Source organism: Capra hircus, chromosome 2, assembly GCF_001704415.2.
Source record: "Capra hircus breed San Clemente chromosome 2, ASM170441v1, whole genome shotgun sequence".
Lineage (NCBI taxonomy): Eukaryota > Metazoa > Chordata > Mammalia > Artiodactyla > Bovidae > Capra > Capra hircus.
This window is the reverse complement of record NC_030809.1, coordinates 88333039-88357850: the sequence shown is the minus strand read 5'-3', so window position 1 is coordinate 88357850 and position 24812 is coordinate 88333039. Positions and strand designations below refer to the sequence as shown.

The following is a 24812-nucleotide window of genomic DNA, read 5'->3' as shown; positions in this document are numbered from 1 at the left end:
ACATGAGGTGGCCAAAGTACTGGAGCTTCAGCTTTAGCATCATTCCTTCCAAAGAAATCCCAGGGTTGATCTCCTTCAGAATGGACTGGTTGGATCTCCTTGCAGTCCAAGGGACTCTCAAGCGTCTTCTCCAACACCACAGTTCAAAAGCATCAATTCTTCGGCACTCAGCCTTCTTTACACTCCAACTCTCACATCCATACATGAACACTGGAAAAACCATAGCCTTGACTAGACGGACCTTAGTCGGCAGAGTAATGTCTCTGCTTTTGAATATGCTATCTAGGTTGGTCATAACTTTTCTTCCAAGGAGTAAGCGTCTTTTAACTTAATAGCTGCAGTCACCATCTGCAGTGATTTTGGAGCCCCCCAAAATAAAGTCTGACACTCTTTCCACTGTTTCCCCATCTATTTCCCATGAAGTGATGGGACCACATGCCGTGATCTTCGATTTCTGAATGTGGAGCTTTAAGCCAACTTTTTCACTCTCCTCTTTCACTTTCATCAAGAGGCTTTTTAGTTCCTCTTCACTTTCTGCCATAGAGGTGGTGTCATCTGCATATCTGAGGTTATTGCTATTTCTCCCGGCAATCTTGATTCCAGCTTGTGCTTCTTCCAGCCCAGCGTTTCTCATGATGTACTCATGATGTGCATAGAAGTTAAATAAGCAGGGGGACAATATACAGCCTTGACGTACTCCTTTTCCTATTTGGAACCAGTCTGTTGTTCCATGTCCAGTTCTAACTGTTGTTTCCTGACCTGCATATAGGTTTCTCAAGAGGCAGGTCAGGTGGTCTGGTATTCCCATCTCTTTCAGAATTTTCCACAGTTTATTGTGATCCACACAGTCAAAGGCTTTGGCATAGTCAAGAAAGCAGAAATAGATGTTTTTCTGAAACTCTCTTGAGTTTTCCATGATCCAGCGAATGTTGGCAATTTGATCTCTCGTTCCTCTGCCTTTTCTAAAACCAGCTTGAACATCAGGAAGTTCATGGTTCACGTATTGCTAACGCCTGGCTTGGAGAATTTTGAGCATTACTTTACTAGCATGTGAGATGAGTGCAACTGTGTGGCAGTTTGAGCATTCTTTGGCATTGCCTTTCTTTGGGATTGGAATGAAAACTAACCTTTTCCAGTCCTGTGGCCACTGCTGAGTTTTCCAAATTTGCTGGCATATTGAGTGCAGCACTTTCATAGCATCATTTTTCAGGATTTGAAATAGCTCAACTGGAATTCCATCACCTCCACTAGCTTTGTTCATAGTGACGCTTTCTAAGGCCCTCTTGACTTCACATTCCAGGATGTCTGGCTCTAGATGAGTGATCACATCATCATGATTATCTGGGTTGTGAAGATCTTTTTTGGACAGTTCTGTGTATTCTTGCCACCTCTTCTTAATATCTTCTGCTTCTGTTAGGTCCATACCATTTCTGTCCTTTATCGAGCCCATCTTTGCATGAAATGTTCCCTTGGTAGCTCTAATTTTATTACCATATGTAAAACAGATATCTAATGGGAAGTTGCTGTACAACATAGAGAGCTCAGCCCAGTGTCTGTGACAACCTAGAGGGGTGGGATGTGGAAGGGAGGTTCAAGATGGAAGGGACTTATGCGTACTTATGGCTGATTCATGCTCTTGTATGGCAGAAACCTACAGCACATTGTAAAGCAATTATCATCCAATTAAAAATAAATTTTAAAACTGTAAAAAAAAAAAAAAAAGAAAAAGAGCTGTCATTACCCATAATGACCAAAGTTCTGCTATCAGTCTTTCCTTAATCACTGGATGATGTAAATGCATATGTTCTTTGGGATGCTGTTTATGGCAATAAATAATGTAATTCAAATTAACTCAAAGTCAATAATGGGAAATGCAGAATTTCATGAAGTTAATGAAAGTGATATTTGAATACTACTCAAGTCACACATAAAGCCAGTTAGACCAGTTAAAATGAAATAGAGAAAATGGGTAATGATTCATTGGGTGCTACAAAGAATAATAATTTTAATATCAAAGGATTGGAAAGGCCATTGGGAAAGCTGGAAAAAGTGCTGTGCATATTTTTGCAAAAAAGGAACCTTTTAAAAGCATGCTAGAAAGTTAAACATTAAGGACAGGATATTATACTGTGTTATCAACTGTGTTAGAAATCACAAAAAAGAAAAAAAAATGTTATTCACTGTGTTGATTTTTGTTTTTCCCACAGTTTAAATTATAACCTGTCTTTAAATAGCATTTGGTTTAATACTTTTCATAATAAAGTCTTATTAAACCTTCCTTCTCTGCTCCCATGCCTCTACTATTTACCATAAATCTTTAGTTCCTATTTCATTTACATTTCTTGTCCTGGTACCATTTATTCTTAGATAACAACAATAATACAGGATAAGTCATAAAATGAATTTTGATTTTTAAAAGTCAATAAAATCCAATTTAAGTGAATTTCTTTTTAATACAGATGTGAACCTTATTTAAATGTGCTCATACTCAAAGCATTCCATAGTTCTGATAGAGTGTTAACAAGGAAAGCAATGACCATCATCTTCAATCTTTGTTTATACCATGAGTCATTTTAAAAGTGTAGGGAGTTAGGTGAACAAGCGATTAAAGCACACCTAAATAAACAGAGATCTGAAAATCTGGAAGATTAAAATCAATGAGAAATTTTATGGTTAAGTCAGCTTAGGGATTGAGATGCAGAAGAAATATGGTCATAATTCTGATGAACTTTGCTGTAATGTTTCTCAGCAACTAAAGTATTTTAAAGATACATATTAGAAGTCAAATGACATGATATGGAATAATCTATCAGGTGAAAGAAAAAGTAAAAATTATTTGGAAAGTGATGAAAATCAATGACAATTTTAAAGAATGGTAAGAAAATGCATTCATTTATTAAGAAAAAAAATCCTCTATGTTACATAGTCAACCATTAAATCAAATGTCAGATCTCATGTTTGTGAGAACAAATAGTTCAATCATGATAACTATTTACTTTGCTGAACTACTACTGCTAAATACTCTATGGAAACTTAAAAATATTGGTCATAAAAACAAGATTTGTTGATATTAAAACCTGTTGAAACTAAATGACAATAGTACTCTGAAGAAGATGCAGGAAAAACAAGTGAAGTGGCCATGTATAGAAATGTGATGAATTACAGTGTACATCCCAATCAATAGTGGTTATTCAATAATATGAGTAATTGTAGTCAGATATTCTCATTATTCAAGAGAAGCTGGAGATTTGGATTTTAATGCAAAACTTTCCAATTTTCAAAGATTATTTGACACAGATAATACAAGCCTGTTAGCTGAATCTAGCCTGTAGGACAGTTGTTTCCAGACTAAGTAAAAAGCAATGCTATTTTGGTTATCTATGGCTGATTTACATTTATAGTACAGAAAGAAAACATTTAAAATACTCTAGTCCAATTTTCTCATGTCAATCTTCTTTTTTTAGTAAATTCTCAAATGAAAATAAAAAACTGAAATATCATTCTATTAATTTCTAAATGTTTTGACACTTTGCGTATGTGCCAAGTCGCTAAGTCATGTCCAACTCTGCGGCCCCATGGACTGTAGTCTGCCAGACTCCCCTGTCCATGGGATAATCTAGGCAAGAATTACTGGAGCAGGTTGCCATTTTCTTCTCTAGGGTATCTTCCTGACTCAGGGGCTGAGTTTGCATTTCCTGCATTGGCAGGTGGATTCTTGCACCAACTGGGAAGCCCCATTTTGACACTGGGTAGCAGCAGCAGCAGGAGGCAAAAGAGAAAAAAAGATACAAGTGCATCTGAACCTGGCAACATTTAGTGAAGAGCAGTTACCATCTCAAAGATATACAACTTCAACCTATACTACTTTTTCTGCTTTCCTTAGTTATTCAGAAAGTCAGAGTGCTGTAAACTGAGCTGTCTGTTTCAGGAGCAGATGGGAAAAATAGCTACTTTTAAATGTGATTAAAATGTGAAGCCTCTGTTTAGTACTTATTTTTCTTTGTAAGCTTCTGATTTTAGGCTTAAGCAACTTTAATCAAGCGAAGATAGATCAGACAGCTGCTGCAGCCCTGGTCCACTGCTTATATCTCTTCACAGGAGAATGCTGTAACAACAAACAATTGCAGCAAACAATCAACTCTATCCTTTGCCAAAGCTGCAAGAAAAAGTTATTCATATGTTACTGGCGGGAGTCCAGAGAGGGTGCAAAACATTTGAAGTAGACAGCAACTAGTCATTTTATTTTATTCATTAAAATAAAAATGCACTTACTATTTTGTGTCCTGATTAAGGTGGGTGTGACACAAAACTACATGATGTTAAAATTTATAGAATGAGACATCAAAAAAAGAAAGAAAAAGAAAAGTTTCTTTATGATAATAAGAAAACAAAGCAAGTGAGCCTAGCATGTAGGCATCAGGGTTGTGGACAATTTCAGGTTGATGATCACAGTATCTAATTTGATAGTCACCCAGTTGAGACAGGGACCAATCCCCAACTTTTGGAGAGGAGCACACCAAGGTCCCATAAGAGGGGAATGACTCGCCCAAAGCCACGTGGCCAGAAGTAAAGAAGCCTGGACCAATCCAACAGGCTATATTACAGATGCCTCCACTCTCTATTGTTTAGATGTGTTTGAAACAATACAGTTATTTTTAAAAGAATATATTTGCTCTTTCATCCATAAATCCTACTGTGGCAATTTATCCTATAGATATCTGACACATGTACAAAATAACAGTATTCACTTTTTTTTTCTGCTTACTATAGTAATGTTTATGTCAGCAAAAGACTGAAAATAATTCAAATGTTCCTCTGAGGACTGAATAGATGAACAGTAGCAAGTATAATACTTCTAATGGAATATCATGGTATTCTAAGTAAGAATGAAAAAGCTTTCTATATATGAAAACAAAATCAAAATAAATCTCCAAGATATACTGTTCAACAAAAAAAAGCAAAGTGCAAAACAATATACAGAGTATGCTTCCATTTGTGTAATAAGTGTAAGAATGTATCTGTTTACACTGTTGTGTTTGTGTGTATAAACAAGTACCAGAAAAATATATAAGGAGCCAGTGATGGTTGGGGCAGATGCGAACAGGAGAGAAAGTAGATTCTCAGTGAATACTTTTTCATACTGTTTTGATTTTTTGAGCCATATATGGAAAGATAAGAAGATAGTTAAGAAAGAGGATAAAAGGAGCTGAGTGGAACTACAAGTTTACATGCTAACCTTTTGCTGGGCTTCTAGGTACTGTAATTTTAGATTAATGTTTATCTGGCTCTGGTAACAACAAAGCATGTTCCACTTGTTTCTGCTACATTTGCATCTGCGAGAAAGAAGGGAGAGACTTTATTGGAGACTTAGGTGGGAACATATTTTCTTGTGATTAAAATAGAGCCATCAACTAGGGATAAATAGCTCAGTTCTTAGATTTGTTCAGCATAGTCCACTAAAGGTATGTAATAATTTTATCTGAATAGGGAAGGAAATGCCAGCTGACTTCAGAACTAAAATTAGGATTCCTTTATTGCTGTTCCAAACTGCTAAGAACTAAATATTTTACGCTATGTTTTGAAAGAGCAAAGGATTCTAAAACTTTGGTCTCAGCACTTAAATGGTCATATACAAAACACTAGATAATATATATCTACTTCACTGCCATCCCCCAAGAATCATTCTTCATAGACTCCTCACTGAGAGCTTTTCCATATTACAAAAGTACAGGATGGATTGCCAAGTAAAACCAACTTTACAGGCATAAGGTAACCTGCTTTCCACATGAGTTTGGTAAAGCCGCTCTAATGATGGCAAGCAATCACAGCTTTCATTTCTAGATTGATATACGGTTTACAGATTCCATTCTCATGTCTTATTTAACCCCTCCAAACACTGGTATGCGGGTACTATATCTCTGTTTTAGAAATTAAAAGACAGGTTCAATGAGGTGATGCTGTTGAATAAAATCCCACTTCCAGGGACTGGCAGAGTCCCACGTATACCCAGATCTTCTGATTCTGAACTCAGATCTTTAGTGCACAGTTATATATAATTATCAATGCCTGTCATAAATACAACATGATTAGTTTTAGATATAACTAGTGATATTTATATCTGATGAAACGATTTTAGTCTTAAAGTTGGTCTGTTGCTGCTGCTGTGCTAAGTTGCTTCAGTCGTACAATAGGCAGCAGACCCAGATGCATCTTCCACTTGAACCCACATCTGGTTGAGTCCAGTCTGGATCAGACCTACTCCTTCTACCCACAGATTTCTGAGCAAGAACTAAATGCTTATTGTGGCATGCCAGTGAGATTTTTGTGGTGGTTTGTACTGCAGCGAAAGCTCACTGATAAACTTCCTCTTTACAGACAGCAAAAATGAGAGTCAGAGATCAATTTGTCCAAACTTTCAAAGCCAATAAAGTGGCTGGATATAAAGCCATGCAAGTCTAGTTCAAAGGTCTAGTTCAGAGACTCTTAAGTCTCAAAGCTATTTTGCCACTGCATTAAATTTGGTGTATCATGAGATATTAAGCCATTAATTAATATGGCAGTGGGTGATTTGGCACATTAAAATCCATAACTGTAAATTTATCTAATTGTCAGTGCACAAAGATGTCCTGCAGCTTTCAGTACAATATTTCATTTTGAGACATTAATAGATATAAAATAAATGTACTTTCTGAAGTCAGATTAATAAGACTACACATCTCATGATGTAGCTTCTCAAATCACCCTGGCACTAAACAGTGGCTCTCAGTACTGATAGCTCTACTGCATGATTCTACTCTCTGACTTTGGCTGACCTTTTCAGGCATGCATCAATGATCCAAGCTGAATTTCTATTTTAGTAGCCTGAAATTTGGATGTGTGAGTGGGAGCCCTGATCAGTGCTCTACTCTAGGGAAAGATGAAATCCCCAGAGCTACCCTTGTTCCTTTTCTTCCTGTCAAATGCATGATACTTTAGTATCTTCTCAGGCAAATGCCCCCTTTATTTTTTTGTTAAAGCTTCAGGGGCAAGCAAATTCTAGAGATTTTTATTTTCATTTTTTTATTTTTATTTTTTTCATTTTAAAATTTTTATTTTTACTTTATTTTACTTTACAATACTGTATTGGTTTTGCATTACATTGACATGAATCCACCACGGGTGCACATGCGTTCCCAAACTTGAACCACCCCCCCCCACCTCCCTCCCCATAACATCTCTCTGGGTCATCACCGTGCAACAGCCCCAAGCATGCTATCTCCTGCGTCAGACAAAGACTGGCGATTCGATTCTTACATGATAGTATACATGTTTCAATGCCATTCTCCCAAATCATCCCACCCTCTCCCTCTCCCTCTGAGTCCAAAAGTCCGTTATATACATCTGTGTCTCTTTTGCTGTCTTGCATACAGGGTCGTCATTGCCATCTTTCTAAATTCCATATATATGTGTTAGTATACTGTATTGGTGTTTTTCTTTCTGGCTTACTTCACTCTGTATAATCGGCTCCAGTTTCATCCATCTCATCAGAACTGATTCAAATGAATTCTTTTTAACGGCTGAGTAATACTCCATTGTGTATATGTACCACAGCTTTCTTATCCATTCATCTGCTGATGGACATCTAGGTTGTTTCCATGTCCTGGCTATTATAAACAGTGCTGCAATGAACATTGGGGTACATGTGTCTCTTTCAGTTCTGGTTTCCTCGGTGTGTATGCCCAGCAGTGGGATTGCTGGGTCATAAGGTAGTTCTATTTGCAATTTTTAAAGGAATCTCCACACTGTTCTCCATAGTGGCTATACTAGTTTGCATTCCCACAAATGCCCTTTTAAAATAAGTTTGCAAAACTGTTTTTCTTGTTGCAAACAAAAGAAATTTAACCAAAATAAAGTTTAAAAATCCATTGTTCTTTTTGTTATAACTTAAAAGTGCAGAGGAAGGGCTTATTAAAAAGACTGAATAAAGCCTGCATTTTTTTTTTAATCCTCTTGAAGTAATTTCACAATCATAGTTATGGATTGTGTGCCTGCTGATACAAGTTAAATAGTCTTCCATAGTTTAAAAACTAGGGCTCGAGTTATAGTTAAATTCTGTTCACCTGTGGTTTTACTTCCTTGAGGAGGGTAAGTTATCACGACACGTTCTTGAGATGGAACTGGAGCTGCCTCTGACTCCCATCTCAAGAGCCCTGTGTGGCTGACCTGCTGTTTAGACTGAGGTGACTCCAGGGATTTTGGACCTGTCAGCAGCAGCTTTTTCCCCATTAGCTCTAAGCCCACTCTCTTCAAGCTCCCTCCTAAGGAGTCCCAGACCCCTTTTGCACTATTGATGAGGCTCCAGATTTAAAAGCCCTGCTGTTTTTAAAGATCAGGAAACAAGCACACAGTTAAGTGACTTTCCTGATGTCATAGAGCTGGTAAGAGACAGCTGGGATTTGAATTAAGGAAAATTGTACTGCAAAGAGTCATTTCTTTGCCCTGAAGACCAGAGATGATCCATCCCCTTGAACTGCCTTAACATCTAGACATGGAAGGAGACACCCATCACTCCTGAGAAGTTTTGTGCCCCTGCCCATGCCCCCTCCCCCAATCCCTGGCCCCATAAGAAGCTCCAGAGCAAATTGGGGGTGGCTGAGTCAGAACTCCTCCTGACGTGCTGGGAGTGAACCTCTCTGGGTGTCCCTCAATGTGGAGAAACTTCTCATCTTTAACCTAGATGTTTTATCATCGGTGCTGTATAGATGGAGAAGTCTAGAGGCTACTGCAAAAATAAAACTGAAAATCAGAAGCAGGAGGCTTAAGTCCAAAGCCTGAAAACATCAGAGAACTCCTGAATTCAGGGAACACTGAGCAATAGGAGCTCATCAAATGCCTCCATACCTACACTGAAACCAAGCTCCACCCAAGGACCAACAAGTTCCAGAACAAGACATACCACGCAAACTCTCCAGCAACACAGGAACACTCCCCTGAGCTTCAATATACAGGCAGCTCAAAGTTACTTCAAAACCTTTGACGTCTCATAACCCATTACTGGTCACTCCACTGCACTCCAGAGAGAAGAAACCCAGCTCCACCCACCAGAACTCCAACACAAGCCTCCCTAACCAGGAAACCTTGACAAGCCACTGATAGAACCCCACCCACAGTGAGGAAGCTCCATAATAAAGAGAACTCCACAAATTACCAGAATATAAGAAGGCGACCCCAAACTCAGCAATATAACCAAGATGAAGAGACAGAGAAATACTCAGCAGGTTAAGGAACAGGAGAAATGCCCACCAAACCAAACAAAAGTGGAAGAGATAGGGAATCTACCTGAGAAAGAAATCCGAATATTGATAGTGAAAATGACCCAAAATCTTGAAATCAAAATGGAATCACAGATAAATAGCTTAGAGACAAGGATTGAGAAGATGCAAGAAGGTTTAACAAGGACCTAGAAGAAATAAAAAAGAGTCAATATATAATGAATAACGCAATAAATGAGATCAGAAACACTCTGGAGGCAACAAATAGTAGAATAACGGAGGCAGAAGATAGGATTAGTGAAATAGAAGATAGAATGGTAGAAATAAATGAATCAGAGAGGAAACAAGAAAAATGAATTAAAAGAAATGAGGACAATCTCAGAGACCTCCAGGACAATATGAAACGCTCCAACATTTGAATTATAGGAGTCCCAGAGGAAGAAGACAAAAAGAAAGATCATGAGAAAATCCTTGAGGAGATAATAGTTGAAAACTTCCCTAAAATGGGGAAGGAAATAATCACCCAAGTCCAAGAAACACAGAGAGTTCCAAATAGGATAAACCAAAGGCGAAACACCCCAAGACACATATTAATCAAATTAACAAAGATCAAACACAAAGAACAAATGTTAAAAGCAGCAAGGGAAAAACAACAAATAACACACAAGGGGATTCCCATAAGGATAACAGCTGATCTTTCAATAGAAACTCTTCAGGCCAGGAGGGAATGGCAAGACATACTTAAAGTGATGAAAGACAGTAACCTACAGCCCAGATTACTGTACCCAGCAAGGATCTCATTCAAATACGAAGGAGAAACCAAAAGCTTTACAGACAAGCAAAAGCTGAGAGAATTCAGAACCACCAAACCAGCTCTCCAACAAATTCTAAAGGATATTCTCTAGACAGGAAACACAAAAAGGGTGTATAAACCCGAACCCAAAACAATAAAGTAAATGGTAATGGGATCATACTTATCAATAATTACCTTAAACGTAAAAGGGTTGAATGCCCCAACCAAAAGGCAAAGACTGGCCGAATGGATACAAAAACAAGACCCCTCTATATGCTGCTTACAAGAGACCCACCTCAAAACAAGGGACACATACAGACTGAAAGTGAAGGGCTGGAAAAAGATATTCCACGCAAATAGAGACCAAAAGAAAGCAGGAGTGGCAATACTCATATCTGATAAAATAGACTTTAAAACAAAGGCTGTGAAAAGAGACAAAGAAGGCCACTACATAATGATCAAAGGATCAATCCAAGAAGAAGATATAACAATTATAAATATATATGCACCCAACATAGGAGCACCGTAATATGTAAGACAAACGCTAACAAGTATGAAATCAACAATAACACAATAATAGTGGGAGACTTTAATACCCCACTCACACCTATGGACAGATCAACTAAACAGAAAATTAACAAAGAAACACAAACTTTAAATGATACATTAGACCAGTTAGACCTAATTGATATCTATAGGACATTTCACCCCAAAACAATGAATTTCACCTTTTTCTCAAGTGCTCATGGAACCTTCTCCAGGATAGATCACATCCTGGCCCATAAATCTAAACTTGATAAATTCAAAAAAACCGAAATCATTCCAAGCATCTTTTCTGACCATAATGCATTAAGATTAGATCTCAATTACAGGAGAAAAACTATTAAAAATTCCAACATATGGAGGTTGAACACACACTTCTGAATAACCAACAAATCACAGAAGGAATCAAAAAAGAAATCAAAATATGCATAGAAACTAATGAAAATGAAAGCACAACAACCCAAAACCTGTGCGACACTATAAAAGCAGTGCTAAGAGGAAAGTTCATAGCAATACAGGCATACCTCAAGAGACAAGAAAAAAGTCAAATAAATAACCTAACTCTACACCTAAAGCAACTAGAAAAGGAAGAATTGGAGAACCCCAGAGTTAGTAGAATGAAAGAAATCTTAAAAATTAGGGCAGAAATAAATGCAAAAGAAACAAAAGAGACCATAGCAAAAATCAACAAAGCCAAAAGCTGGTTCTATGAAAGGATAAATAAAATTGAGAAACCATTAGCCAGACTCATCAAGAAGCAAAGAGAGAAAAATCAAATCAATAAAATTAGAAATGAAAACTGAGAGACCACAACAGACGAAACAGAAATACAAAGGATCATAAGAGACTACTATCAGCAATTATATGCCAATAAAATGGACAATGTGGAAGAAATGGACAAATTCTAAGAAAAGTACAACTTTCCAAAATTGAACCAGGAAGAAACAGAAAATCTTAACAGACCCATCAGAAGCACAGAAATTGAAACTGTAATCAGAAATCTTCTAGCAAACAAAAGCCCAGGTCCAGATGGCTTCACAGCTGAATTCTACCAAAAATTTCGAGAAGAGCTAACACCTATCCTACTCAAACTCTTCCAGAAAACTGCAGAGGAAGGTAAACTTCCAAACTCATTCTATGAGGTCACCATCACCCTAATACCAAAACCTGACAAAGATACTACAAAAAAAGAAAACTACAGGCCAATATCACTGATGAACATAGATGCAAAAATCCTCAACAAAATTCTAGCAATCAGAATTCAACAACACATTAAAAAGATCATACACCATGACCAAGTGGGCTTTATCCCAGGGATGCAAGGATTCTTCAATATTCGCAAATCAATCAATGGAATTCACCACATTAACACATTGAAATAAAAGCCATATGATTATCTCAATAGATGCAGAGAAGGCCTTTGACAAAATTCAACATCCATTTATGATAAAAACTCTCCAGAAAGCAGGAATAGAAGGAACATACCTCAACATTATAAAAGCTATATATGACAAACCCACAGCAAACATTATCCTCAATGGTGAAAAATTGAAAGCATTTCCCCTAAAGTCAGGAAGCAAGACAAGGGTGCCCACTTTCACCGCTACTATTCAACATAGTTCTGGAAGTTTTGGCCACAGCAATCAGAGCAGAAAAAGAAATAAAAGGAATCCAAATTGGAAAAGAAGTAAAACTCTCACTGTTTGCAGATGACAAGATCCTCTACATAGAAAACCCTAAAGACTCCACCAGAAAATTACTAGAGCTAATCAATGAATATAGTAAAGTTGCAGGATATAAAATCAACACTCAGAAATCCCTTGCATTCCTATACACTAATAATGAGAAAGTAGAAAAAGAAATTAAGGAAACAATTCCATTCACCATTGCAATGAAAAGAATAAAATACTTAGGAATACATCTACCTAAAGAAACTAAAGACCTATATATAGAAAACTATAAAACACTGATGAAAGAAATCAAAGAGGACACTAATAGATGGAGAAATATACCATGTTCATGGATCGGAAGAATCAATATAGTGAAAATGAGTATACTACCCAAAGCAATTTATAAATTCAATGCAATCCCTATCAAGCTACCACCGATATTTTTCACAGAACTAGAACAAATAATTTCAAGATTTGTATGGAAATACAAAAAACTTCAAATAGCCAAAGCAATCTTGAGAAAGAAGAATGGAACTGGAGGAATCAACCTGCCTGACTTCAGGCTCTACTACAAAGCCACAGTCATCAAGACAGTATGGTACTGGCACAAAGACAGAAATATAGATCAATGGAACAAAATAGAAAGCCCAGAGATAAATCCACACACATATGGACACCTTATCTTTGACAAAGGAGGCAAGAATATACAATGGAGTAAAGACAATCTCTTTAACTAGTGGTGCTGGGCAAACTGGTCAACCACTTGTAAAAGAATGAAACTAGATCACTTTCTAACACCACACACAAAAATAAACTCAAAATGGATGAAAGATCTAAATGTAAGACCAGAAACTATAAAACTCCTAGAGGAGAACATAGGCAAAACACTCTCCGACATAAATCACAGCAGGATCCTCTATGATCCACCTTCCAGAATTCTGGAAATAAAAGCAAAAATAAACAAATGGGATCTAATTAAAATTAAAAGCTTCTGCACAACAAAGGAAAATATAAGCAAGGTGAAAAGACAGCCTTCTGAATGGGAGAAAATAATAGCAAATGAAGCAACTGACAAACAACTAATCTCAAAAATATACAAGCAACTTCTGCAGCTCAATTCCAGAAAAATAAACGACCCAATCAAAAAATGGGCCAAAGAACTAAACAGACATTTCTCCAAAGAAGACATACGGATGGCTAACAAACACATGAAAAAGATGCTCAACATCACTCATTATTAGAGAAATGCAAATCAAAATCACAATGAGGTACCACTTCACACCAGTCAGAACGTCTGTGATCCAAAAATCTGCAAGCAATAAACGCTGGAGAGGGTGTGGAGAAAAGGGAACGCTACTACACTGTTGGTGGGAATGCAAACTAGTACAGCCACTTTGGAGAACAGTGTGGAGATTGCTTAAAAAATTGCAAATAGAACTACCTTATGACCCAGCAATCCCACTGCTGGGCATACACACCGAGGAAACCAGAACTGAAAGAGACACATGTACCCCAATGTTCATCGCAGCACTGTTTATAATAGCCAGGACATGGAAACAACCTAGATGTCCATCAGCAGATGAATGGATAAGAAAGCTGTGGTACATATACACAATGGAGTATTACTCAGCCATTAAAAAGAATTCATTTGAATCAGTTCTGATGAGATGGATGAAACTGGAGCTGATTATACAGAGTGAAGTAAGACAGAAAGAAAAACACCAATACAGTATACTAACACATATATATGGAATTTAGAAAGATGGCAATGACGACCCTGTATGCAAGACAGCAAAAGAGACACAGATGTATATAACGGACTTTTGGACTCAGAGGGAGAGGGAGAGGGTGGGATGATTTGGGAGAATGGCATTGAAACATGTATACTATCATGTAAGAATCGAATCGCCAGTCTATGTCTGATGCAGGAAACAGCACGCTTGGGGCTGGTGCACGGTGATGACCCAGAGAGATGTTATGGGGAGGGAGGTGGGAGGGGGGTTCATGTTTGGGAACGCATGTACACCCGTGGTGGATTCATGTCAATGTATGGCAAAAAACAAACAAACAAACAAAAAACAACCAAAAAAACTAGGGCTCATGGACCCTAAAGGATCTGTGGATACATCTACATTTTACATTTCCTTTGGAAAACTACATATTTTCTGTACTTAAATACATTTTGATTATAATATATTTAATGAGCTTTCTATATTCCTTTTGATAATTAAAGGCAAATTAACTTATGGGATTATTTTTGATTCACTCAAATTATTTATGAGACTCAAATCTATTCCAGATATTGTTTTAGATACTTAAGATACAACAGGGATGAAACAAAGTCTCTGCCCTCATAAAGGAATAAGAAAGAATATGAGAGATATAATTTTAAAATTTCACAGAACTACTAGTAATGAATTTGATACATCTATAGAGTAAGGAGATGAGAGTAGCTTAAAAGTGTGGAAGTATAAAGGTAAAATGCCTGTGAAAGTTTATCAGCGATCTTTAATCTATATCTAATATTCAAAGGAAATACATCATCATATATAGGAAATTCTGCAAGATATCATATGTATGAGTAAACAATAGAGTACAACCATCAACACAAAGGCAATGTTATATACTTTTTACCTTACCAGTGATTTCATATTGACCACCACAATGGAGCCTCTCAATACTTCTTACAGAGGAGCAGGAAAGAAAATGGAGCCTCAGAAGTTTGAGAAACTTCAGAACTTTGTGAGTGGTAGAACCAACCATGGGCTTCCCTGGTGGCTCATACAGTAAAGAATCTGCCTGCAAAACAGGAGATCTGGGTTCAATCCTTGGGTTGGGAAGATCCTTTGGAGAAGGGAATGCATACCTACTCCAGTATTCTTGCCTGGAAAAACCCATGGACAGAGGAGCCTGGTGGGCTACAGTCCATGGGGTCACAAAGACTCAGACATGACTGAGTGACTAAGCTTTGCACACATCACAGAACCAAGCAGGAGGGGCATCTCTGGTGGTTTGGTGGTAACGAATCCGTCTGTCTATGTAGGAGACACAGGTTCAATCCCTGGGTCAGCGAGATCCCCTGGAGATGAGAACAGCAACCCACTCCAGTATTCTTGCCTGGAAAATCTCTTGCACAGAGAAGCCTGGTAGGCTATCGTCCATGGGGTCACAAAGGAGCTAGATGTGACTTAGTGACTAAACAACAAGAAGCAACTACAGCCTGGTTTCCAAGTTTCCTAGCTTTTGTTTCCATTATTGATGTTTCTGAACTATGGTGTTGGGGAAGACTCTTGAGAGTCCCTTGGACTGCAAGGAGATCCAACCAGTCCATCCTAAAGTAAATCAGTCCTGAATATTCATTGGAAGGACTGATGCTGAAGCTCCAATACTTTGGCCACCTGATGTGAAGAACCGACTCAATAGAAAAGACCCTGATGCTGGGAAAGATTGAAGGCGGGATGAGAAGGAGACAACAGAGGATGAAATGGTTGGATGGCATCACCGAAGTGATGGACATGAGTTTGAGTAGGCTCCAGGAGACGGACAGGGAAGCCTGGCGTGCTGCAGTTCATGGGGTCGCAAAAAGTCGGACGAGACTGAGCAACTAAACTGAACATCATCTTAACAAAAGACAATTAGTTTCACAGTGGGCAGTGTTGACATTTCCTTTTATATACTTTTGTGAGGTACATGTAAAGTGGGACCCCCATGGAAAAGAAATGCAAAAAAGCAAAATGGCTGTCTGGGGAGGCCTTACAAACAGCTGTGAAAAGAAGAGAAGCGAAAACCAAAGGAGAAAGGGAAAGATATAAACATCTGAATGCAGAATTCCAGAGAATAGCAAGAAGAGATAAGAAAGCCTTCTTCAGCAATCAATGCAAAGAAATAGAGGAAAAGAACAGAATGGGAAAGACCAGAGATCTCTTCAAGAAAATTAGAGATACCAAGAGAACATTTCATGCAAAGATGGGCTCAATAAAGGACAGAAATGGTATGGACCTAACAGAAGCAGAAAATATTTGGAAGAGGTGGCAAGAATACACAGAAGAACTGTGCAAAAAAGATCTTCACGACCCGGATAATCACGATGGTGTGATCACTCATCTAGAGCCAGACATCTTGGAATGTGAAGTCAAGAGGGCCTTAGGAAGCATCACTACGAACAAAGCTAGTGGAGGTGATGGAATTCCAGTTGAGCTATTTCAAATCCTGAAAGATGGTGCTGTGAAAGTGCTGCACTCAATATGCCAGCAAATTTGGAAAACTCAGCAGTGGCCACAGGATTGGAAAAGGTCAGTTTTCATTCCAATCCCAAAGAAAGGCAATGCCAAAGAATGCTCAAACTACTGCACAATTGCACTCATCTCACAAGCTAGTAAACTAATGCTCAAAATCCTCCAAGCCAGGCTTTAGCAATACATGAACCGTGAACTTCCTGATGTTCAAGCTGGTTTTAGTAAAGGCAGAGGAACCAGAGATCAAATTGCCAACATCCGCTGGATCATGGAAAAAGCAAGAGAGTTCCAGAAAAACATCTATTTCTGCTTTATTGACTATGCCAAAGCTTTTGACTCTGTGGACCACAATAAACTGTGGAAAATTCTGAAAGAGATGGGAATACCAAACCCCCTGACCTACCTCTTGAGAAACCTATATGCAGGTCAGGAAGCAACACTTAGAACTGGACATGGAACAACAGACTGGTGCCAAATAGGAAAAGGATTACATCAAGGCTGTATATTGTCACCCTGCTTATTTAACTTATATGCAGAGTACATCATGAAAAATGCTGGACTGGAAGAAACACAAGCTGGAGTCAAGATTGCCAGAAGAAATATCAATAACTTCAGATATGCAGATGACACCACCCTTATGGCAGAAAGTGAAGAGGAACTAAAAAGCCTCTTGATGAAAGTAAAAGAGGAGAGTCAAAAAGTTGGCTTAAAGCTCAACATTCAGAAAACAAAGATCATGGCATCCAGTCCCATCACTTCATGGCAAATAGATGGGGAAACAGTGGAAACAGTGTCAGACTTTATTTTGGGGGGCTCCAAAATCACTGCAGATGGTGACTATAGCCATGAAATTAAAAGACGCTTACTCCTTGGAAGGAAAGTTATGACCAACCAAGATAGCATATTCAAAAGCAGAGACATTACTTTGTCAACAAAGGTCCATCTAGTCAAGGCTATGGTTTTTCCAGTGTTCATGTATGGATGTGAGAGTTGGACTGTGAAGAAGGCTGAGCGCTGAAGAATTGATGCTTTTGAACTGCAGTGTTGGAGAAGACTCTTGAGAGTCCCTTGGACTGCAAGGAGATCCAACCAGTCCATTCTGAAGGAGATCAGCCCTGGGTGTGAGGAATGATGCTAAAGCTGTAACTGCAGTACTTTGGCCACCTCATGCCAAGAGTTGACTCATTGGAAAAGACTCTGATGCTGGGAGGGATTGGGGGCAGGAGGAGAAGGGGACGACAGAGGATGAGATGGCTGGATGGCATCACTGACTCGATGGACGTGAATCTGAGTGAACTCCAGGAGTTGGTGATAGACAGAGAGGCCTGGCGTGCTGAGATTCATGGGGTTACAAAGAGTCGGACACGGCTGAGTGAGTGAACTGAACTGAACTGAATTGTGAAGTGGGACAAAGAAGCAACATTATTGGGGTCACACAGAAGCTGCTGGGAACAAGTGAAACATCTTTTGTCATCAGGCATAAGCTCAAATCACTTTGGGACAGCCTGAGAGAATTGGTAGTAGAGGAATTTGACAATGTAATACTAGAGCTGATTTTCTTTACCATTAGATTCAACATAGAGAAGAGGCTGGCAAATTTCAGCCAGTGAGCAAATCTGGTTTGCCACCTATTTTTCTATGCCCCCATGCCCCACCCCCAATCAAGAATAGTATTTATATTTTAAACATTTCAAAAAGCATCACTACAATAAAAATTCACAACACCTGAAAATTATATGGAATTTAAATTTCAGTGTCCATAAATAAAGCAGAAACACAGTGCTCATTTATTCATGTATCAGCTGTCACTGCTTTCAAAATACCCCAATAGCAGTTGAGGACCTGCTGCTCAGCCAAGTCTATAATGTTTACTATCTGGCCTTTAACAGAGTTTGCTGATCCCTAATCTAGAAGGTCACATAATTTTCCATGAAGATCATAATTTTAGAGGCAGTAATAACATGTTTACAACTTTAAGAAATTAATACCTGTATAGTTATTGGAATTAATGGAATGATGAGAGCACCTAAAACATATGAGTCAATAACTATACTAGGGACCTGAGAAGCATGCTTGTATCTTAGCCACTCTGGCAGCTGATCACTTGGATGACCTCCTTTGCCCCATGCTGTTTGTGATTATTATAGAGGTTTAAATTGTTTAACTACTAGTCCTACATTTTCAAATTTGCTGTCTCATAGATTGTTGGTTTAAGACAGCAAGCACAAAGAAACTTCTGGTGACATATAATCAATGAGTAAAAACAGTGTGGAAACAGTGACAGATTTTATTTTCTTGGGCTCTAAAATCACTGTGGATACTGACTGCAGCCATGCAGTTAAGAGACGCTTGCTTCTTGGAAGAAAAGCTATGACAAACTTAGACAGTGTATTGAAAAAGCAGGGATAACACTTTGCTGACAAATTTCCATATAGTTAAAGCTACAGTTTGTATAGTGGTCATGTATGGATGTGAAAGTTGGCCCAGAACGAAGGCTGAGCACCGAAGAATTGATGCTTTTTAACTGTGGTGTTAGAGAAGACTCTTGAGAGACCCATGGACCGCAAGGAGATCAAACCAGTCAATCTGAAAAGAAATCAATGTTGAATATTCACTGGAAGGACTGATGCTGAAGCTGAAGCTCCAACACTTTGGCCACCTGATGTGAAGAGCCAACTCATCGGAAAAAGGCCCCCATTCAGGGAAAGACTGAGGGAAGGAGGGGAAGGGGGCGATGGAAGATGAATGGTTGGATGGCATCACAGATGTAATGGATATGAATCTGAGCAAACTCTTGAGAGATAGTGAAGGACAAGGAAACCGGGTGTGCTGCAGACCACAGGGTCGCAAAGAGCTGGATACAACTTAGTGATTGAATAATAACAACAACAACAACAATCACTGAGGGAGCTTTCCTGGTGGCTCAGTGGTAAAGAACCTGCCTGCCAATGCAGGAGATGCAGATTTGATTCCTGGGTGAGGAAGATCCCCTAGGATAGCAATCCACTCCAGTATCCTTGTCTGGAAAACCACATGGACAGAAGAAGCCAGGTGGGCTACAGTCCATGTGGTCATAAAAGGGTCAGACATGACTTAGGAAGTAAACAACAACAATGACAACAATTAATGAGGAGCATAAAAATTCTATAAGTCCTGTCAGTCAGTAAGTTCAGTTGCTCAGTTGGGTCCGACTCTTTGTGACCCCATGAATCGCAGCATGCCAGGCCTCCCTGTCCATCACCAACTCCCGGAGTTTACTCGAACTCACATTTGTTGAGTTCGTGATGCTATCTAACATTCTCTCCTCTGTTGTTCCCCTCTCCTCCCACCTTCAATCTTTCTCAGCATCAAGGTCTTCTCCAATGAGTCAGTTCTTTGCATCGGGTGGCCAGAGTATTGGAGTTTCAGTTCAGCATCAGTCCTTCCAAAGGATTTCAGGACTGATTTCCTTTAGGATGGACTGGTTGGATCTCCTCGCAGTCCAAGGGACTCTCAAGAGTCTTCTCCAACACCACAGTTCAAAAGCATCAATTCTTCAGTGCTCAGCTTTCTTTATAGTCCAACTCTCACATCCATACATGACTACTGGAAAAACCATAACTTTGACTAGATGACCTTTGTTGGCAAAATAATGTCTCTGCTTTTTAATATGCAGTCCAGGTTGGTCATCGCTTTTCTTCCAAGGAGGAAGGATCTTTTACTTTCATGGCTTCAGTCAACATCTGGAGTGATTCTGGAGCCCAAGAAAATAAAGTCTCTCACTGTATCCATTATTTTCCCATCTATTTGCCATGAAGTGATGGGACCAGATGCCATGATGTGTGTTGACTGAATGTCGAGTTTTAAGCCAACGTTTTCACTCTCCTCTTTCACTTTCACCAAGAGGCTCTTCATTTCTTCTTTGTTTCCTGCCGTAAGAGTGGTTTCATCTGTATATCTGTGGTTACTGATATTTCTCCCCGCAATCTTGATTCCAGCTTGTGCTTCTTCCAGCCCAGCGTTTCTCATGATGTACTCTGCACAGAAGTTAAATAAGCAGGGTGACAATATACAGCCTTGGCGTACTCCTTTTCCTATTTGGAACCAGTCTGTTGTTCCATGTCCAGTTCTAATTGTTGCTTCCTGACCTGCATAAGGATTTCTCAAGATGCTGGTCAGATGATCTGGTATTCCCATCTCTTAAAGAATTTTTCAGTTTCTTGTAATCCACACAATCAAAGGAGTTGGCATACTCAATCAGAAGTAGATGTTTTTCTGGAACTCTCTTGCTTTTTCGATGATCCCATGAATATTGATAATTTGATCTCTGGTTCCTCTGCCTGTTGTAAATCCAGCTTGAACATCAGAGAGTTCACGGTTCACGTATGTTGAGCCTGGCTTGGAGAATTTTGAGCATGACTTTGCCAGCGTGTGAGATGAAGGCAACTGTGTGGTAGCTTGAGCATTCTTTGGCATTGTCTTTCTTTGGGATTGGAATGAAAACTGAACTTTTCCAGTTCTGTGGCCACTGCTGAGTTTTCCGATTTGCTAGCATATTGAGTGCAGAACTTCACAGCATCAGCTTTTAGGATTTGAAGTAGTTCAACTGGCATTCCATCACCTCCACTAGCTTTGCTCATAGTAATGCTTCCTAAGGCCCACTTGACTTCGCATTCCAGGATGTTTTGCTCTAGGTGAGTAATCACACCATCATGATTATCTGGGTAGTGAAAATCTTTTTTGTATAGTTCTTTTGTGTATTCTTGCCACCTCTTCTTAATATCTTTTGACTGTTAGGTCCATATCATTTCTGTCCTTTATTGTGCGCATCTCTGCATGAAATGTTCTCTTGATGTTTCTAATTTTCTTGAAGAGATCTCTAGTCCTCCCATTCTACTGTTTTCCTCTATTTCTTTGCATTGATTGCTGAAGAAGGCTTTCTCATCTCTCCTTGCTATACTTTGGAACTCTGCATTCAAATGGGTATATCACTCCTTTTCTCCTTTGCCTTTAGCTTCTCTTCACAGCTATTTATAAGGCCTCCTCAGACAACCATTTTGCTTTTTTGTTTCTTTTTCTTGTGGATGGTCTTGATCCCTGCCTCCTGTAAAATGTCATGAACCTTTGTCCATAGTTTTTTAGGCACTCTAGCAGATCTGATCCCTTAAATCTATTTCTCGCTTCCACTGCATAATCGTAAGAGATTTGATTTAGCTCATACCGAACAGTCTAGTGGTATTCCCTAGTTTCTTCAATTTAAGTCTGAATTTGGCAATGAGGAATTCACGATCTGAGCACAGTCAACTCCCAGTCTTGTTTTTTTGCTGAATGTATAGAGCTTCTCCATCTTTGGCTGTAAAGAATATAATCAATCTGATTTCAGTATTGACCATCTGGTGATGTCCAAGTGTAGAATCCTCTCTTGTGTTGTTGGAAGAGGGTTGCCATGATCAGTGCGTTCACTTGGCGAAACTCTATTAGCCTTTACTCTCTTCCTTCTGTACTCCAAGGCTAAACTTGCCTGTTACTCCAGGTACTTCTTAACTTCCTACTTTTGCATTCCAGTCCTCTATAATGAAAAGGACATCTTTTTTGGGTGTTATTTCTAGAATGTCTTGTAGGTCTTCATATAACTGTTCAACTTCAGCTTCTTCAGCATTACTGGTTGGGGCACAGAATTGGGTTACTGTGATATTCCTTGGAAATGAATAGAGATGATTCCGTTCTTTTTGAGCTTGCATCCAACGACAGCATTTCAGACTCTTTATTTAACTGTGATGGCTGCTCCACTTCTTCTAACGGATTCTTGCTCACGATAGTAGATATAATGGTCATCTGAGTTAAGTTCATCCATTCCAGTCCATTTTAGTTCCCTGATTTCTAAAATATTGATGAAAGAGATGGGAATACCAGACCACCTAACCTGCCTCTTGAGAAATCTTCATGCCGGTCAGGAATCAGCAGTTAGAACTGGACATGGAACAACAGACTGGTTCCAAATAGGAAAAGGAGTATGTCAAGGCTGTATATTGTCACCCTGCTTATTTAACTTATATGCAGAGTACATCATGAGAAACGCTGGACTGGAAGAAACACAAGCTGGAATCAAGATTGCCGGGAGAAATATCAATAACCTTAGATATGCAGATGACACCATCCTTATGGCAGAAAGTGAAGAGGAACTAAGAAGCCTCTTGATGAAAGTGAAAGAGGACAGCGAAAAGGTTGGCTTAAAGCTCAACATTCTGAAAACTAAGATCATGGCATCCGATCCCATCACTTCATGCAAAATGGATGGGGAAACAGTGGAAACAGTGTCAGACTTTATTTTTTTGGGCTCCAGAATCACTGCAGATGGTGACTACAGCCATTAAGTTAAAAGACGCTTACTCCTTGGAAGAAAAGTTATGACCAACCTAGACAGTAAATTCAAAAGCAGAGACATTACGTTGCCGACTAAGGTCCATCTAGTCAAGACTATGGTTTTTCCTGTGGTCATGTATGGATGTGAGAGTTGGACTGTGAAGAAGGCTGAGCGCTGAAGAATTGATGCTTTTGAACTGTGGTGTTGGAGAAGACTCTTGAGAGTCCCTTGGCCTGCAAGGAGATCCAACCAGTCCATTCTGAAGGAGATCAGCCCTGGGATTTCTTTGCAAGGAATGATGCTAAAGCTGAAGCTCCAGTACTTTGGACACCTCATGCGAAGAGTTGACTCATTGGAAAAGACTCTGATGCTGGGAGGGATTGGGGGCAGGAGGAGAAGGGGACGACCGAGGATGAGATGGCTGGATGGCATCACTGACTCGATGGACATGAGTCTGAGTGAACTCCGGGAGATGGTGATGGATAGGGAGGCCTGGCGTGCTACGATTCATGGGGTCGCAAAGAGTCAGACACGGCTGAGCGACTGAACCTAACTGAACTGAATATGTTGATGTTCACTCATGCTATCTTCCGTTTGACCACTTCCAATTTGGATGGGATTAGACAAATTTAATTCAGATGACCATTATATCTATTACTGTGGGGAAGAACTGCTTAGAAGAAATGCTCTCATAGTCAACAAGAGAGTCCTAAGCGCAGTACTTGGTTGCAGTTTCAAAAACGACAGAATGATCTTGGTTTGTCTCCAAAGCAAACCATTATACATCACAGTAATTCAAGTCTGTGACCCCAACCAAGATTGTCGAAGAAGCTGAAGTTTATGGGGTTCTATGAAGACCTCCAAGATCTTCTAGAGATAAATGAAAAAGGACGGCCTTTTCATCAAAGGAATGCAAACGGAGGAAGTCAAGAGAAAATAGGCAAGTTTGGCCTTGTAGTACAAAATGAAGCAAGGCAAAGTCTTATAGAGTTTTCTCAAAAGAACATGTTGGTCATAGTAAACACCCTTTCCCAAAAACACAAGAGATGACATTACACATGGATATCACCAAATGGTCAATATTGAAATCAGACTGATTGTCTTCTTTGCAGTTAAAGATGGAGAAGCTCTAAATAGTCAGGAAAAAGACCTGGAGCTGACCGAGGCTCAAGTCATCAGCTCCTTATTGTAAAATTTAGAATCAAATTAAAGAAAGTAGGGAAAACCACTAGGCCATTCAGGTATGACCTAAATCAAACCCTGTATGATAATATACTGGAGGTGATGAACGGAGTCAAGGGCTTAGATCTGAGTGATTGAAGAACTAAGGACAGAGGTTCATAACATTGTAGAGGAGGTGGTGGCCAAAACCATCCTACCAAAAAAGAAATCCAAGAAGGCAAAGTGGTTGTCTGAGGAGGCTTTACAAATAGCTGAGGAAAGAAGAGAAGCAAAAGGCAAAGGAGAAAGGGAAAGACATACCCAAGCAGAGTTCCAGAGAATAGCTAGGAGACCTTTCTTAAATAAATAAACAATGCAAAAAGAGAAAAAAAAAAAGAGGAAACAGTAGCATGGGAAAGACGAGAGAGATCTTCAAGAATACTGGAGATATCAAAGGAACATTTCATGCAAGGATGGCCATGATATAGGACATAAACAGTAAGGACCTAACACAGAAGCAGAAGAGATTAGGAAGAGGAGGCCAGAACAAAGAAGAACTATACAGAAAAGGTCTTAATGACCTGGATAACCATGACAGTATGGTCAACTCACCAACAGCCAGATATCCTGGAGTGCAAAGTCAAGGGGCCTTAGGAAGAATTAATGCAAACAAAACTAGTGGAGGTAATAAAATTTCAGCTGAACTATTTAAAATCCTAAAAGATTATGCTGTTAAAGTGCTGTACTCAGTTAACAAATTTGGACAACCCCGCAGTGGACAACTCCACCATACTGGAAAAGGTCAGTTCTCAGTCC

At 39.2% G+C, this 24812-nt stretch overlaps 1 long non-coding RNA gene across 1 annotated transcript in view; it reads right to left on the bottom strand.

Moving 5' to 3' along the window:
• The window catches only part of LOC106502907, a 207456-nt gene continuing 197545 nt past the window's right edge, over nucleotides 14902-24812 (bottom strand). The window contains exon 3 of the long non-coding RNA XR_001919523.1: nucleotides 14902-15056. This is a non-coding gene — a long non-coding RNA (uncharacterized LOC106502907). The remainder of the gene's footprint in view (nucleotides 15057-24812) is intronic.